The 15370-nt window shown below is 43.0% G+C and overlaps 1 pseudogene; it reads right to left on the reverse strand.

The window, feature by feature from the left end:
* Window positions 1-1463: 1463 nt before the first annotated feature.
* Window positions 1464-2267, reverse strand: LOC138943675 (uncharacterized; annotated as a pseudogene).
* Between the last annotated feature and the right edge of the window lie 13103 nt (window positions 2268-15370).

The raw sequence follows: 15370 nt of genomic DNA on the forward strand, positions 1-15370 counted from the left end.
CCTTCCTGGGATCCTTGTCGTTGATGTCACTGGGTGGAGTCCTTGGGCGCTCGACTTCGATTGGAATCAGCTTGGCTGGCCACTTGATGGGAGTTATGCACTTGGCGCGTCGCGAGATCTCTAAGGTAGCGGTGTGATGATTCGCGAATAATTGTTCGTATTCAGGATCGTAGTGCGGTGTTACACCAACGTATCGCGATAGCCCGGAATCTACGGGTTCTAGGATCAACTCGCGAAGTAGTTTACGCGCGCGCTTCCTCACTCCTCCACGTCTGGTCTTTGGCATTTGTTAATTTATTTAATTAACCACTAATCACTGGCTCTAATCAAGACGGCGTGTGCTTTCCAGAGGACACGGCGTGCGATGGACCGCACGGCTGTATCTTGTGTTTGGACTGATTGCAATAACAGTGTGCGGCGATCCGTACTGCTGGTACTGTATATCAGGTGTAAGCGTGTGCGTGTGTGTATAATTGAATAGAGCCGGGCGAAAATGTATTTTGATAACTGTAGATTTTAACAGGATATTGTTAACAGAAAGGTTAACCAAACGGATTAGAGCGGAGAAATAATCTTAAAATGCGTATTATTTACTTACGGATGCGGAAGGCTCAAAGCAAGAGTTGGATAAGGAGCGTTAATGAAGAGTCGACTTAATTCTCATACAGCACAATATGTTCATTCAACTTGTACACTGTTGCATTAATTCGACTTAATTTTAGAGTTATAAGTAAATTTAGATTAAACACTAGAGTTAGGATTTAGAAATTGAATTTAAAGTTAGAGTTAGAATTCGAACTTAGAATTGAATTGCGTCGCAGTCGCGGGAGAGGCTCTCCTAAGAGAGCTGTTGACGGTTCGAAGTGGCGGAGTAGACTCCCAAAGTTGGAGCGCGCACTGGGCTCCTTCGCTTCGGCGGCTCGGCCGCTGCCGAGAGTAGGGATGCGTAGTGGTGGAATGCGCAGTAGTGGAAATTTCCTTAGAGCTAACGAAGCGCCATGCCTCGGCACTCGGAGGAATCAAGTGTCATGGCGTGTTTTTGGCGCGCTATTCAAGTTGCGCTTATTAGACTTAGATTATTTAAGAGAGAACAAATAGAAATTCAAAGGTTGAATTTTTGACAGGATGATACCTTTCCCCTCGGAAAAGAATGTTGGACGTTATTGTTCCAACATTCTCCAAAGCGCTTAAACTTATGCTTGTAGTACGCTTACATCACTTTCTTAAAGTTATGCTAACAATTGATTATGCGATTTTTATTAATCTAGGATCCTCGGTGGGTATATAGATATTTATTCAATTTACCATAGTCTTTCGGTGGGGCGTTTGGTGAGTTTTGGGGGTCTTCGCGCACACTTTCTCTAGATACTTCTTCGCTATTCTTAGGGAGGGCAAGGGGCGTTGATTCTGCAATAGGGATCTCCGGGTCCCTTGTTCCCTAGGTGCTGGCTGTCCGCGGGCTCTCATCTGCAGGAGAAGGTGATTGAGCTCCAGACTGCTCCCAGCAGGTGAAGACTCCACCTATAGACAGAGTGAAGAGCGTAGCGTCTTATAATAGAATCGATTACGAACTTAGCGAGTCTCACTAGTAGGATTATGGCGAGCACTCCAGCGCTTGCTGATCCGAACGTGATGAATCGTTGCCACAGTCGTGTTCCGGCGTTTTCCGCTATCTTTTCTAATGACTTCTCGTCCATGAGATTATACAATGACACGCTCCCATAGGGGATCGTGTGTCCCATAGCTCCCTGCGCGATGGTGTCCAACATCGCGGGTTTTTCTACTGGGAACATTATGTGATTTCTCAAGCGGTCCAAGTCTTCTGTGGAGTAAATTCCGCTGATCGCGAGATTTGATAGGCTCACGTACTTTCACCAGGGCTTAGTTAGTGGTTGGATGGTTGATGGTGGTAAGGCCTCGATAGGTCTCGGCGTAATCCGAAACCATGTGTCTTCGACTCTGTACATGGTCGGCAACAGCTCGCTGCATTCCCTAGTGATTCCTGTCTTCATTAATATCCTCGATCTTGGTGATAAGAAGTATGACGTATTACCATGCGAGACGGGTAATTCGTTATAGCATTCCTCGGTCTGTCGAATTTTGCACAGGACGGGAACACACTTGATGATATGAATTACCTCGCCGACGGTGATTGCCATGTAGCCGGGCGATTTCATCAAACGAAATGCCATCTCGTCCGGGGCGATGCTGGAAAGTGAGAGTGCGTTTTCCAGAATTTGTTTCTCCAGGGCGCATTTTTGGCCCATGATGTCCCGGTACAGCTGTGTCAATTGGGTCTTCAGGTGCTTTTCCACGTATATGAATTTGGAGTTCACGTATGAGAAGATATCAAGGTTGTCGATGGCGATTCTTGATTGAGATTTGAACGTTCTTCTCGGTTGCGTCTCAAGGATAAATAACTTCGGGTGTTCCGTCTGGGTTAACTTATAGCCGCAGAGGTTCGTATCTGAAGTCTTGGCTAGAGCGAACGTAGTTTCCTTTGTTGTGACCGTGTAGATGACGGAGGACTCCTTCTGTGCCTCCTTGGGGGTGAGCCAGTAGGCGATGCCTTGGTATAATACATCAGCGTCGGAAGTTGCAGCTATCCGTCGGTATAATTCTCCAGTACGTTGACGTACCGTCTGCGTCGCTACATTCACCCTCCGTTGCGCGGCAACGGCTTCCTGAGGGTAAGACGACTTCATTTGAGGTGTGCTTGATCGGCAACTCCAGGCTCCTGGTAGTTATCTTGATAGAAGCCTGTACGACCACGTTGTCCCATGTTCCGAATGGATTGCTGAATTGCGTCCCTGTGCAGCGTACGTCTACGGTGAGGGTTCCGGCAAATGTCAGGCTATGCATGGATGTGGTGTTTATTTTGATTTCCGCGATTAAAGCGTTACCTCCCAGGAATATAGTTCCACTGTCGTGCAGCTTCTTGCACGTTTTGGCAGATATTTCCCGGATGTATTCTCGCTTCCCATTTTGTACGGCAGAGATGTGGGAATGCATTCCACAGTAGTATATGGTCCGGTCGATCTCAATCCGGCATTGTAGGCCCGTGGTGTGGTCGAATTCGCTTAGTTGTAACAATGTTCAATTTATCACTACCGCAGTCGTATCCCGTTAGACTATATGCAGTGGAGGATAGAAGTGCGATGATGATGATGATCGGTGAGGTAGGCTCCATGTTAAGGCTCATTGCTAACTGGTCGGTCCTTTTCCGGTGCTGTGTTATTATAGCTGCTGCGGTCAGGAACTCGGGGGGGGGGGGGGGTACTGATCGAAGTGGGGGCTTGGTGTGGCGAGAACTTTAGTTTATCCGCGTGCACGATTCGCGTCTTATGTCTACTTATGGCTATTTTGATATTATTATTACCGAGTATTTCAGTGATTCTATAAAGTCCAGTATACTGGTCCCCCAGTTTACCTTTTGTGGGCTCTCGTAACAGATATACATTAGTTCCTACCTTAAATCTACGCGTATTGAGCTTACGGTCGTAGTATAATTTAGATCGTTTTTTTGTGTTGATTAAATTTTCGCGTGCGATTGTTTGCACGTCTTTAAGTTTGTTAAACAATTCTGTCAGATATCTCGCGTAACTCTCATTCGGCTCCTGGGTTGTGTCGGTCTCGCTGGAAGATACCTTGGCAGTCTTCCCGAAAACTAGCTCGTGAGGAGTAAATTGCGTTCCTTCGTGGACGCTTGTATTGTAAGAGAACGATGCGAGCTTGAGATAGGTGTCCCATTCGTTGGATTTGTCGACGTAGTGCTTCAGGTACTTCCAAAGTACCTGGTGCGATCTCTCTACTGACCCGTTAGACTGTGGTCTATACGCTGTAGTTCTAAAATGTTTAATTCTAAATTTATGGGCTACGTTGCGCATTAATCTATTGAGGAAATGGGAACCTTGGTCGGTTAGTATAGCCCTCGGGGCTCCGAATATACAAATAAACTCGTTTGTGAATGCATCCGCTACGTTTATTGTGCCCGCGTGTTTGAGAAGTAGGGCGAGAGAATACTTAGTCAGTAAGTCTTGAATTGTTAATATATAAGTATTACCAGAGCGTATAGTGGCCAGGGGGCCCATTATGTCCATAGAAACTTTATCAAAGGCGGAGTCAGGGGTATCGGTAAGCACCATTGGTTGTTTAGTTTTTACGCGTATCAGTTTTTTCAACTGGCAGGAACGACAATTTTGTACGAAAGACTGTATATCGGCCTTCATTCCGGCCCAGTGATACCGTTTCTTAATGCGATTGGAGGACATGGTTATACCCTTGTGTCTGCCTATTGCCGGACAATGGTTATCTTCTAGTATTCTTAATCTATCGTATTCGGCTAACTTTAGTCGCCAACGGACTAACCTGGACGTAGGGTCTTTAACCGAATGCAACCATATTAGGGGTTTATGATCGGTGACCAGATCGAACTTCTGTCCGTATAGGTAGGGTCGGAAGTAGTTTACGCAATAGACTATCGCGAGCAGTTCTTTCTCTATGGTTGAATAGTTTCTTTCGGTCGCATTTAGGAGGCGAGAGATATACGCGATGGGCAGGTCCTTACCTATAGGACCTTGGCTCAGAATGCCGCCGATCGCGTGCCCCGAAGCGTCCGTCGTGACTACGAAGGGTTTTGTAAAATCTGGATATTGTAAGATCGGCTCCGTGCACAGGGTTTCGCCGAGCTGCCCGAATGCTAATTCTTGCTCATCTTTCCAAGCGAATGGTTCCTCTTTCTTTAGAATTTTAGTTAAGGGACGATCTCGGAAAAGTTAGGGATAAATCGCCGGTAATATCTTGCCAGGCCGAGGAACTATTTTATATTCTTCGCGTTTCGCGGGGTAGGGAATTCCTTAACTGTTTGTACCTTTGCGGGGTCGGGTTTTACTCCCTGATTGCTAATAATGTGCCCCAGATAACCGACCTCTTTTCGTAAGAACTCGCATTTGTCCGGTTGAAGCTTTAGGTTTGCCCTCCTGAGTCTTTCGACTAACTTATTGAACTTGACTTCGTGCTCCTTTAGCGAACTCGCGTATAATACGATATCGTCGAGGTATACGAATAATTCACTCCCCTGAAGATCTGATAGCACCTGATCCATGAGCCTCTGGAACGTGGCGGGTGCGTTCTTGAGACCGAACGGCATCCGGGTGAACTCGTAGTGCCCATGAGGGGGTGGAAAAGGCCGTTTTGCCAGCGTGAGACTCATGCATAGGTATCTGGTGAAATCCTGACGCGAGATCGAAAACGCTGAAATACTTCGCGCTACCTAGTTGGTCCAATATCTCTGTAATATTAGGGAGCGGGTACGCGTCTCCTATTGTTTTTTCGTTTAATGCACGGTAATCTATGACCATGCGCCATCTTTTATTGCCTTTTGAATCCGCTGTTTTAGGTACGATCCACAGCGGCGAGTTATACCGCGAGTTATATATTTGACAAATACCGTTTTAGATTTAAATAGTTTGTTCACCAGAAAATCTCTAATCTCGTTATGCCTTTTTATACGAGCAGGTTTAGTATGTATACATATGCCCAAAACGTGTCCCAAAGTCTCCGCCTGCATCGAGCATCTCCTGCATATCACCTCCGCATTGGGCTTAGTTTTGCTGAGGACGATCCTAGTCCCGAACGTATTCGTCCTAAGTCTTATCGCGTCAATAAAACGCGAGCCTTTTAGTAACGTAGGATCTCTTAGCCACTACTTCCGACTTTGTCCCCTCGATAATCTTTTACACCTTGACCTTGCAGATAAAGATCTTCCCAACTAGTTGCTTCTCGGTTTTTAAGTAGCATTTTCGCCTTATCTACATTTTTTATCGTTTCAGGTTTTACTATCCTTAGTTCCTCAAAATATTTATTTAGTGCATGCTTTAATTTTTCACTCTGGACCAAACCATGCATAGCCGGGTCCATTGATTGTTCCATTCTTATGTTATTTTTTATTGCGGCCAAGGGGAGCAAGTTATGGAATAAAAAAATACTTTGTTATAGTGTTTTGGAAAGCTCTCAATGTCAGCTACAAGAATGCTAAATAAAAAATGGGGGTTTCCATTTAAGATTTTAAAGTTGACCTTCACATGACCTTCAAATGATTTTCCAAGGTCAAATCATTGTCATCATCTTATGGCCCCCTTGAAACCACACAACTTTTGTTTGAAACTTTTTTATGTCAGATTATTGTAAGTGTCTTAAAAATCGTGGCGACCGTTGGGAGTGGTGCCCTTGGACACAGTATAATTGGACACGGTGCAAATGGACACGTTACAAATGGACACGAGATTTTGCACACGGTTCAATTGGACACAGGGCATTTGGACACAGTAATTTTGGATACAGTAGCTTTTGGACACATAAGAAAATACGCATCGTTTACTTGGACACCGCTCAATTGGACACTGTTCATTTGGACACCGTTCGTTTGGACACAGAAAGATGCGCACCGTTCATTTGGACACCGTTCGTTTGGACACCGTTATTTGCCCACCGTTCGTTTGGACACCGTTCATTTGCCCACCGTTCGTTTGGACACCGTTCATTTGCCCACTGTTCGTTTGGACACCGTTCATTTGCCCACCGTTCGTTTGGACACCGTTCGTTTGGTCACCAAAATTTGATTTAAATTATACGACGTAATCCACACCAAATTTTTGTTTTAAATAAGAAATAGGTTTGGGTTAGGTTATATCTTCCGGAAGTGGAGCCCCCCCCGCAGGGGGGGCGGAACCCACTGTATCCATGCATGACATCCAAATATGCGAAAGGCTAAACAAAGTGCTAAAAGCAATGTAAAATTAATGACATCAGTATCAGAGATATATAAGTATGAATATATTTTATTTTGACAGATATTATAACCTTCAAATGTATCTCCTTTTCACGATTTCATATTTTACATAGATTTACCAGTATAAAGTGTTATAAGAATACTGATTATATTTTCCCAAAATGATTTTTATTTCTCTCCATCTGTTACATATTCAAACAAACAGTGCGCATGTTTCTGTGTACAAATGAACGGTGGGCAAATGAACGGTGTCCAAACGAACGGTGGGCAAATGAACGGTGTCCAAACGAACAGTGGGCAAATGAACGGTGTCCAAACGAACGGTGGGCAAATGAACGGTGTCCAAACGAACGGTAGGCAAATAACGGTGTCCAAACGAACGGTGTCCAAATGAACGGTGCGCATCTTTCTGTGTCCAAACGAACGGAGTCCAAATGAACAGTGTCCAATTGAGCGGTGTCCAAGTAAACGATGCGTATTTTCTTATGTGTCCAAAAGCTACTGTATCCAAAATTACTGTGTCCAAATGCACTGTGTCCAATTGAACCGTGTGCACAATCTCGTGTCCATTTGTAACGTGTCCATTTGCACCGTGTCCAATTGTACTGTGTCCAAGTGAAGGCCACTCGCGACCGTTACCGCGAGGACCACCCTATATATGTTTGTATTAGTTATATTTTTTGGTAAGGTTTTAAACATAACTTTTTAACGTTTTTAATTATTCTAACCATTGAGGGAACTTCATTCTCTTTTATCAAATTACTCCAGGGATGGATTTTAGCACCTAAGTACACGAAGGCTTTGTCAGGTTCAATATTTGTAATCGTTTCGTTCTTAATTTTAATTACTGGATCTTTTATGTACCATGTTTTGTTTTTTTTGTACAATTTGGAATGCAGCGCATTTGGAGACGGATAAGGACATACCAATGTTTACTAGATATTCATGAATCATTTTAACCTGATTTCTCGCTTCTACATTATCCTTAGCTATTAGCACTATATCGTCAGCAAACGCTAAAATAGACACAGATTCGCTTTCGACTCGTACGCCTGTTGTTTCTTTATCTATATGTTTAATGATCGGCTCTATTGCTAAATTAAATAATAAGGGGGACAGCGGATCACCTTGTTTCACTCCCCTTCGCAACTCTATTTCTATGTTTTCATTATTTGCCGCTTTAATCGAAGTTCTGCAATTCTGATACATTTTTCTTATTAAGTTTATAACATATTTATGCACTCCTTTTGTTTTTAAGCCTAAATCAATCATGAAGTGCGGAATCATATCGAAAGCTTTGCTAATATCTAATACTACTACCGTTCCTCCACTTGTGCTCTTCATCTCATTAATTGCTTCTCTTAAAAGAAGAGTATTAAATCTACATCCATCCTCGTTTGAGAAGCCCTTCTGCCGATTTGACTGTATTATAAATTTTCGAAGCTTGCTATCCACCACTGCCGAAAAGATGCGACTGAGCAGCGACCCGATGGTAATGGGCCTCCAATTTTTTATTTCGCTAAGATCTTTATCGGGTTTCGGAATTAGAGTGGTTCTGTTTCTTTTCCATGGCGTTGGAAAGTATCCTTCTAACAATAGGATGTTAAACAAGATTGCTAACAATTCAACCGTGCCTGTATGCATCAGGTGACATTTTTTAACGCCATACATTTCTGCTGCTGATTTATTTTTGACTTTTGTTATCCGGTCCTTTATTTCTTGCAGCGCAATCGGTTGAAACACTTCTCCTATATCCAACTGCGGAATATGGTCCATTGGTATTGATAGATCTACTTCGTTTTGTCCTATCTGTCCCCAAAGATCAGCGTACAGTTCTTTCACTCTCTCGGCAGGAGGGGGTTCTCGACGAGCATGCATAAAAGAAAAATCACTCTTAATTGTATATTCAGCAAGCTTTTTAGGACATTTATGGAATAGTTCCTGGCATCTAGCATAACCGAATTTTTTTCGTTGGTTATAATTTTTAATTCACCTTTTATTATTATTGTTATTATTCCTTTTATTGTTATCGTTATATTTATTATCATTTTTATCTTTTTCATTGCTGTTATCATTATATTTATTATTTTTATGTTTAGAACCAGTTTTTTCTTTTCTATTTTTATTTTTACTATTTGCATGTAATAGCATAGGAACTATTTCTTTTTCAATAAATTCGTCTATTAATGAAAACAGACGGCTAGGTTCTTCTTTATGTTTTACCCATAATGTTTTTAAGGGGACTTCTAGACTTGCCAGCTTGCTATCTGAGGATATTGTAATTGACTCCATAAATTCACTCATAGTCTTTCTCCAAGTCTCATCAGACCTTAGGGTCTGATCGCTTTCAGACGTTGAGGGTTCTGGCGTCTTTTCAAGTGCTCTACTTTCTACAACGTTAGTAATGTCGCCGTTGTAAATTGTACGCCGTCATTGACATAGGATTTCTCCTAGGGCTTAGGATCGACTGACTCGTGTGCAACGGCTGTTCACACGAAACCCTTCTCCACGTCAGTCCTCCAGGGCCTCGCTGGAGTATTTGCTACTACCGCCAAGATCTGCACCGACGGCGGCTCCAGGCAGGCTCGCGCCCAGACCCTTCTGCGCTTACCGTCCCGACCCTCCTACTCGTCATGGCTTCGTGACGACGCGAGAGACCTTGCGATACCGTGCCAACAAGACACGACGCGCCCGGCGCTCCCGTTGCCGCCCCACTTGCCGCTGACGGCAGAGTATAGGCTCGACGCTTCAGCGCCATCCATTTTCAGGGCTAGTTGCTTCGGCAGCTGATTTGTTACACACTCCTTAGCGGATTCCGACTTCCACGGCCACCGTCCTGCTGTCTTAAGCAACCAACGCCTTTCATGGTGTCCCATGAGCGTCGAGTTGGGCGCCTTAACTCTGCGTTTGGTTCATTCCACAGCGCCAGTTCTGCTTACCAAAAATGGCCCACTTGGCACTCTGATCCGAGATGCTCGTGGCTTCATAATTCAAGAAAGCCAGAGATCTCACCCATTTAAAGTTTGAGAATAGGTTGAGGTTGTTTCGGCCCCAAGGCCTCTAATCATTCGCTTTACCAGATGAGACTCGTTCGCGTTCCGTGGGGAACGGTCGAGTGCCAGCTATCCTGAGGGAAACTTCGGAGGGAACCAGCTACTAGATGGTTCGATTAGTCTTTCGCCCCTATACCCAGACCTCTCCTCCTCCATCCCGCTCGCACGACGCCGACCGCACTGAAAAAGGCCGACGGCGCTCTGCTGCTGGCTTCCCTTTCTCTCTCGGGTCGTCGCAGAGGCGCGCGGCGTTCTACGCGCGTCGTTGTATTAGTACATGCGGGATATAATCCGTCAATTCCATTTTACTTTCCTATCTGTTTTCTTTGTCCATTCAGTCGCCGACTGCTGCGAGCGCGCGTCCGAAAGACTCGAGACGCAGAGCAGGACCTCCGGAACGTTAATGATCCTTCCGCAGGTTCACCTACGGAAACCTTGTTACGACTTTTACTTCCTCTAAATGATCAAGTTTGGTCATCTTCCCGGCAACATCGGCAATGCCGAGACATTGCCGCGCACCAGTCCGAAGACCTCACTAAATCATTCAATCGGTAGTAGCGACGGGCGGTGTGTACAAAGGACTGGGACGTAATCAACGCGAGCTTATGACTCGCGCTTACTGGGAATTCCTCGTTCATGGGGAATAATTGCAAGCCCCAATCCCTAGCACGAAGGAGGTTCAGCGGGTTACCCGGGCCTTTCGGCCAGGGAATACACGCTGATTCCTTCAGTGTAGCGCGCGTGCGGCCCAGAACATCTAAGGGCATCACAGACCTGTTATTGCTCAATCTCGTGCGGCTAGAAGCCGCCTGTCCCTATTAGAAGATTTGTTTGTACGTTGGTAGTAAAAACCCGCCAGCCGAAGCCAGGGGCCTTCGCGATACCATAAGGTACGCCTATTTAGCAGGCTAGAGTCTCGTTCGTTATCGGAATTAACCAGACAAATCGCTCCACCAACTAAGAACGGCCATGCACCACCACCCACCGAATCAAGAAAGAGCTATCAATCTGTCAATCCTTCCGGTGTCTGGGCCTGGTGAGGTTTCCCGTGTTGAGTCAAATTAAGCCGCAGGCTCCACTCCTGGTGGTGCCCTTCCGTCAGTTCCTTTTAGTTTCAGCTTTGCAACCATACTTCCCCCGGAATCCAAAAGCTTTGGTTTCCCGGAAGCTGCCCGCCGAGTCATCGGAGGAACTTCGGCGGATCGCTAGCTGGCATCGTTTATGGTTAGAACTAGGGCGGTATCTGATCGCCTTCGAACCTCTAACTTTCGTTCTTGATTAATGAAAACATTTTTGGCAAATGCTTTCGCTTCTGTCCGTCTTGCGACGATCCAAGAATTTCACCTCTAACGCACAGTGGGGAATTTCGGCGAAAAGCTAGCCAAAAATCAAAAAACGAAATTTAGATTTGGGATCAATTTTCTATGGAGATCAGTAAAGGACTATTCCCTGCATAGAATCCCGTTGTCCTTAGCCCCCCACTATTTTAAGTTGAGCAAGTATGTTAGTTGAAAGTAGACCTTCGCCAGCGACAGACGTTTCTCGCGCGTTTCGTTAATATTTTCAATATACTTTGAGTGGGAATAACTTTTTAGATAAAAGTGAGAATAAAGTTCTGCAAAATGGATGCTCTTCCTGGAGGTATGTAGAATATTTTATATTGTTTAGATTTTTGAAATAGCGTTTACCATGTTAATTTACGACGTATAAACTTAATCCGATAAAGTTCCTACTTTCCTGAATAAATCTTTACTTCGTGTAGACTTTTAGTTGCAGATCCCACAAGATCCCATGTTCTTTCTTTTTTTCTATTAGCCTATACTATTAGCAATTAAAATTCGCAATAATTAGCTGCTAATATTTGCTAGCCTTGTTGTACGATATTTTTTTGTAACAGTATGCGCGTCCCGAAAAGGTTAGGTTGTCGCCCGTCTGTCATCGTAGGTAGTCCCGTTTAGTTGCAGCTGTGCCCGGTTCGCTCATAACAATAGTGTTTGAAATCCGGTCTATAAAAATTATCATACCTGAGGTTTTAAGTGTCTTATATCGGGTGTTTACCAAATACAAACAAATTTCTCAGAACCGGTATTCAGAGCGCGAGTTTATTTTGAATATAACATTATGATATATATATGAATTTCGTATATAATATATAATAATATGTGCTTTTTTTCATGCATTTTTTACAGGATCTGGCAATCAGTTAATTACCTATAAAAGGAAAGAGATATTCCTTATTATGCAGAATTGCTTAAGCAATAAATTTAATAACCAAATTAAACATTTGGAACAGGAGTTGTCCGAACGAATTAACTGTCCTATTCAAATCCATCCAGATGCCAGATCACACATGTCAAAATTCTTCTTCAAACTGCGCACAAAATGGCAAGAGGCAAAAAGGAACATGAATTTTTTTCTTCAGAAAAATGAGACATGGCTAGAAGTAAATATGTCATTCCCTACACGTTCAAATACAGATAAATTAAGCATACGTGGTCGTCCCTCGCTGGATTTCAGTTCATGTAGTGAACGATCAAAACGGCGAAAGACTGAAGAGCTTCGTCGAACTTTTACAACTGAAGAATTGTCATACGCTACGCAAATGAGTCTTCGTTCTTCCGGAAATTTACATTCAGCACAAGTTGTACAGGACATTACAACAACCTCACCAACAAGAGCTTTACGATACAGAACAGCATTTCAAGCGACAGTCGAGACTACGTTATCTGCGGACGTAGCTCTCTCGATTATGGTCGAAGCTAAACTCACCAGAAAGCAATACAACGTCATTAGATCATCAATGAAGGAAAATAACTGTCGATTATATCCGAACTATGAAGCAGTGCGAGCGGCCAAGAAATTATGTTATCCATCTCGATCTAGTATTACTATTACTGAAAGTAGTGCAGATATAAAGTTGCAAGATTTATTAGACCACACATGCAAACGTCTTCTTCTTACTTAGAGAGAGATTATGAAATCCTTGAATATGGGAACAGTTATAAAAGCGGACTTGATCTATAAGTGGGGGTGCGACGGAAGTTCCGGTCAAAGCGAATATAAACAAAAGTTTAGTGACGAAAGTAATTCGGACGCAAATATATTTTTAACATCGCTTGTCCCTTTACAACTTAAATTTGCCGGAAGTGAATGTAACAAAGAAACTGAAAATATTATTTGGAAAAATCCGAGATCTTCCTCTCCTCGCTTCTGTCGGCCTATCAGATTACAGTTCCTCCACGAAAATACGAAATCTACTGTTAATGAAATGGAGTTTATCGAGCAGCAGATTACATCGCTAGTACCGTTTAAAATCGTAGTAGATGGCACAGAAATAACAATCAATTATGAAATGCTATTTACTATGATTGACGGAAAAGTATGTAATGCTATCACATCTACAACTTCTACTTTAAAGTGTTATTTATGTGGTGCTACCTCAAAAGATTTTAATGATATTGATAAAGTCCTGAAAAGAGAAATAAATGAAACAAATTTACGTTTCGGGATGTCCACGTTGCACGCGTGGATTCGTTTGTTTGAGTGCTTATTGCATCTTTCTTATAAACTCAGCCTCAAAAAGTGGCAAGCACGAACGGAAGACGAAAAGAAGCTAGTTAGCCAACGTAAATCAGATATCCAAAAAGGCTTCAGATCAGAATTGGGGCTCATTGTAGATCGCCCAAAGCCTGGGTATGGTAGCACAAATGACGGAAATACTGCTCGACGCTTTTTTGAAAATTCGGCAATAAGCGCCTTGATAACTGGTTTAAACGAACAGATTATTAAGAGATTCCACATAATTCTGCAAACTATTTCAAGTGGGTACGATATTAATGTGGATAATTACAAAGAATACGCCCTGGAAACTGCGAGGATGTTTGTATCTGAATATCCATGGTACAATATGCCAACTACAGTTCATAAATTATTAATTCACGGTCCTCAGATAATAGCTTCCGCCCTTTTACCAATTGGGCAATTATCTGAGGAAGCTCAGGAAGCCCGAAATAAAGATATTAAAAAATATAGATAGGGATTCTCACGAAAATGTTCGCGTGAAAAAACAATGGAAGATGTTTTGAATTGGCTGTTGGTGTCGTCAGATCCTTATATATCTAGTTTGAGGAAACTACCTCAAGAAAAATTAAAAGAGTTATTGCCTGAAGCTATTCAATTGCTGTCGAACGATAATATCGAGGATATTATTTCTGCTAATGATTCCGATTCGGATATATAATACATAATTAAAAAAATTGTAATAATAAAGTTTACCTACCCATATTGAGTCTAACATTATTTTTCTAGAAATTCTCGAATTTGATTCGTAATCGGCAACCTCTAAAATTCATTGATATTGATTTTCAGCCAAGATCGGATGAGTATTCGTAATTAGCGACCCGAAAACATTAATCTATCAATTTTTGTGCAATTCTGGTGAATATTTAATGATTTGGTCCGTTATATTGAGGCCGCCATTTTGTTTTTGAGAAATTAAACACCGGATTCGTAATCAGCGACCCCGAAAACATTAATCTATCAATTTTTGTGCAATTCTGGTGAATATTTAATGATTTGGTCCGTTATATTGAGGCCGCCATTTTGTTTTTGAGAAATTAAATACCGGATTCGTAATCAGCGACCCCGAAAACATTAATCTATCAATTTTTGTGCAATTCTGATGATTCTTCGATTTATGGCCACGTTTTGGCCGAAATTCCCCACTGTGTAACGTCGCAATACGAATGCCCCCATCTGTCCCTATTAATCATTACCTCGGGGTTCCGAAAACCAACAAAATAGAACCAAGGTCCTATTCCATTATTCCATGCACGCAGTATTCAGGCGAAGGTAGCCTGCTTTAAGCACTCTAATTTGTTCAAAGTAAACGTATCGGCCCGACTCGACACTCAGTAAAGAGCATCGCGACGGGATATTAATTGGGCCGCCCCTCGCGAGGCTAAGCCCACCGGTAGGACGTCCCACATCACGCCAGTTAAACACCGCGAGCGGTGAACCGACGGTGTGCGACATAGATTCAACTAGCTTTTAATCGCAACAACTTTAATATACGCTTGTTGTGCCTCCGGAGAGACACGGTAGTTGGGATCGTTTGCCGGAGGGAATTTGGGAATTCGGGCTCCGCCTGAGAACTTCACTGTGGTTATTTGTTTAAAATGACACCTTTTCAGTTAAATAAATATATTAATATCTATTTTATTTGTGACTTGATTACAATGTTCCCGCACTTTCGCTCGCGTCGCGTATCACGATAACGGATATCTTAACGCGCGCGTGTCTAGAGTCGAGTTTCGGTCTCGAGATTCGCCTCTCGCTTCTTCGTATATATTTCTGTCGACTGCGTGGCTATTTAATATTATAATAATTATTGATACTCGTTTTGACACACGCGGTTGTTAGAGATATAGCTCGCGTAAAGGAATAAAGATTGCCCGCGTAATATTAATGGTGAAGACTGCCCGCTTTGTAGTTATTGTGACTACCCGCGTAATATTAATTAATGATC

Source organism: Polyergus mexicanus, unplaced genomic scaffold, assembly GCF_030449975.1.
Source record: "Polyergus mexicanus isolate NDT 795.1 unplaced genomic scaffold, iyPolMexi1.0 SCAF_31, whole genome shotgun sequence".
NCBI lineage: Eukaryota > Metazoa > Arthropoda > Insecta > Hymenoptera > Formicidae > Polyergus > Polyergus mexicanus.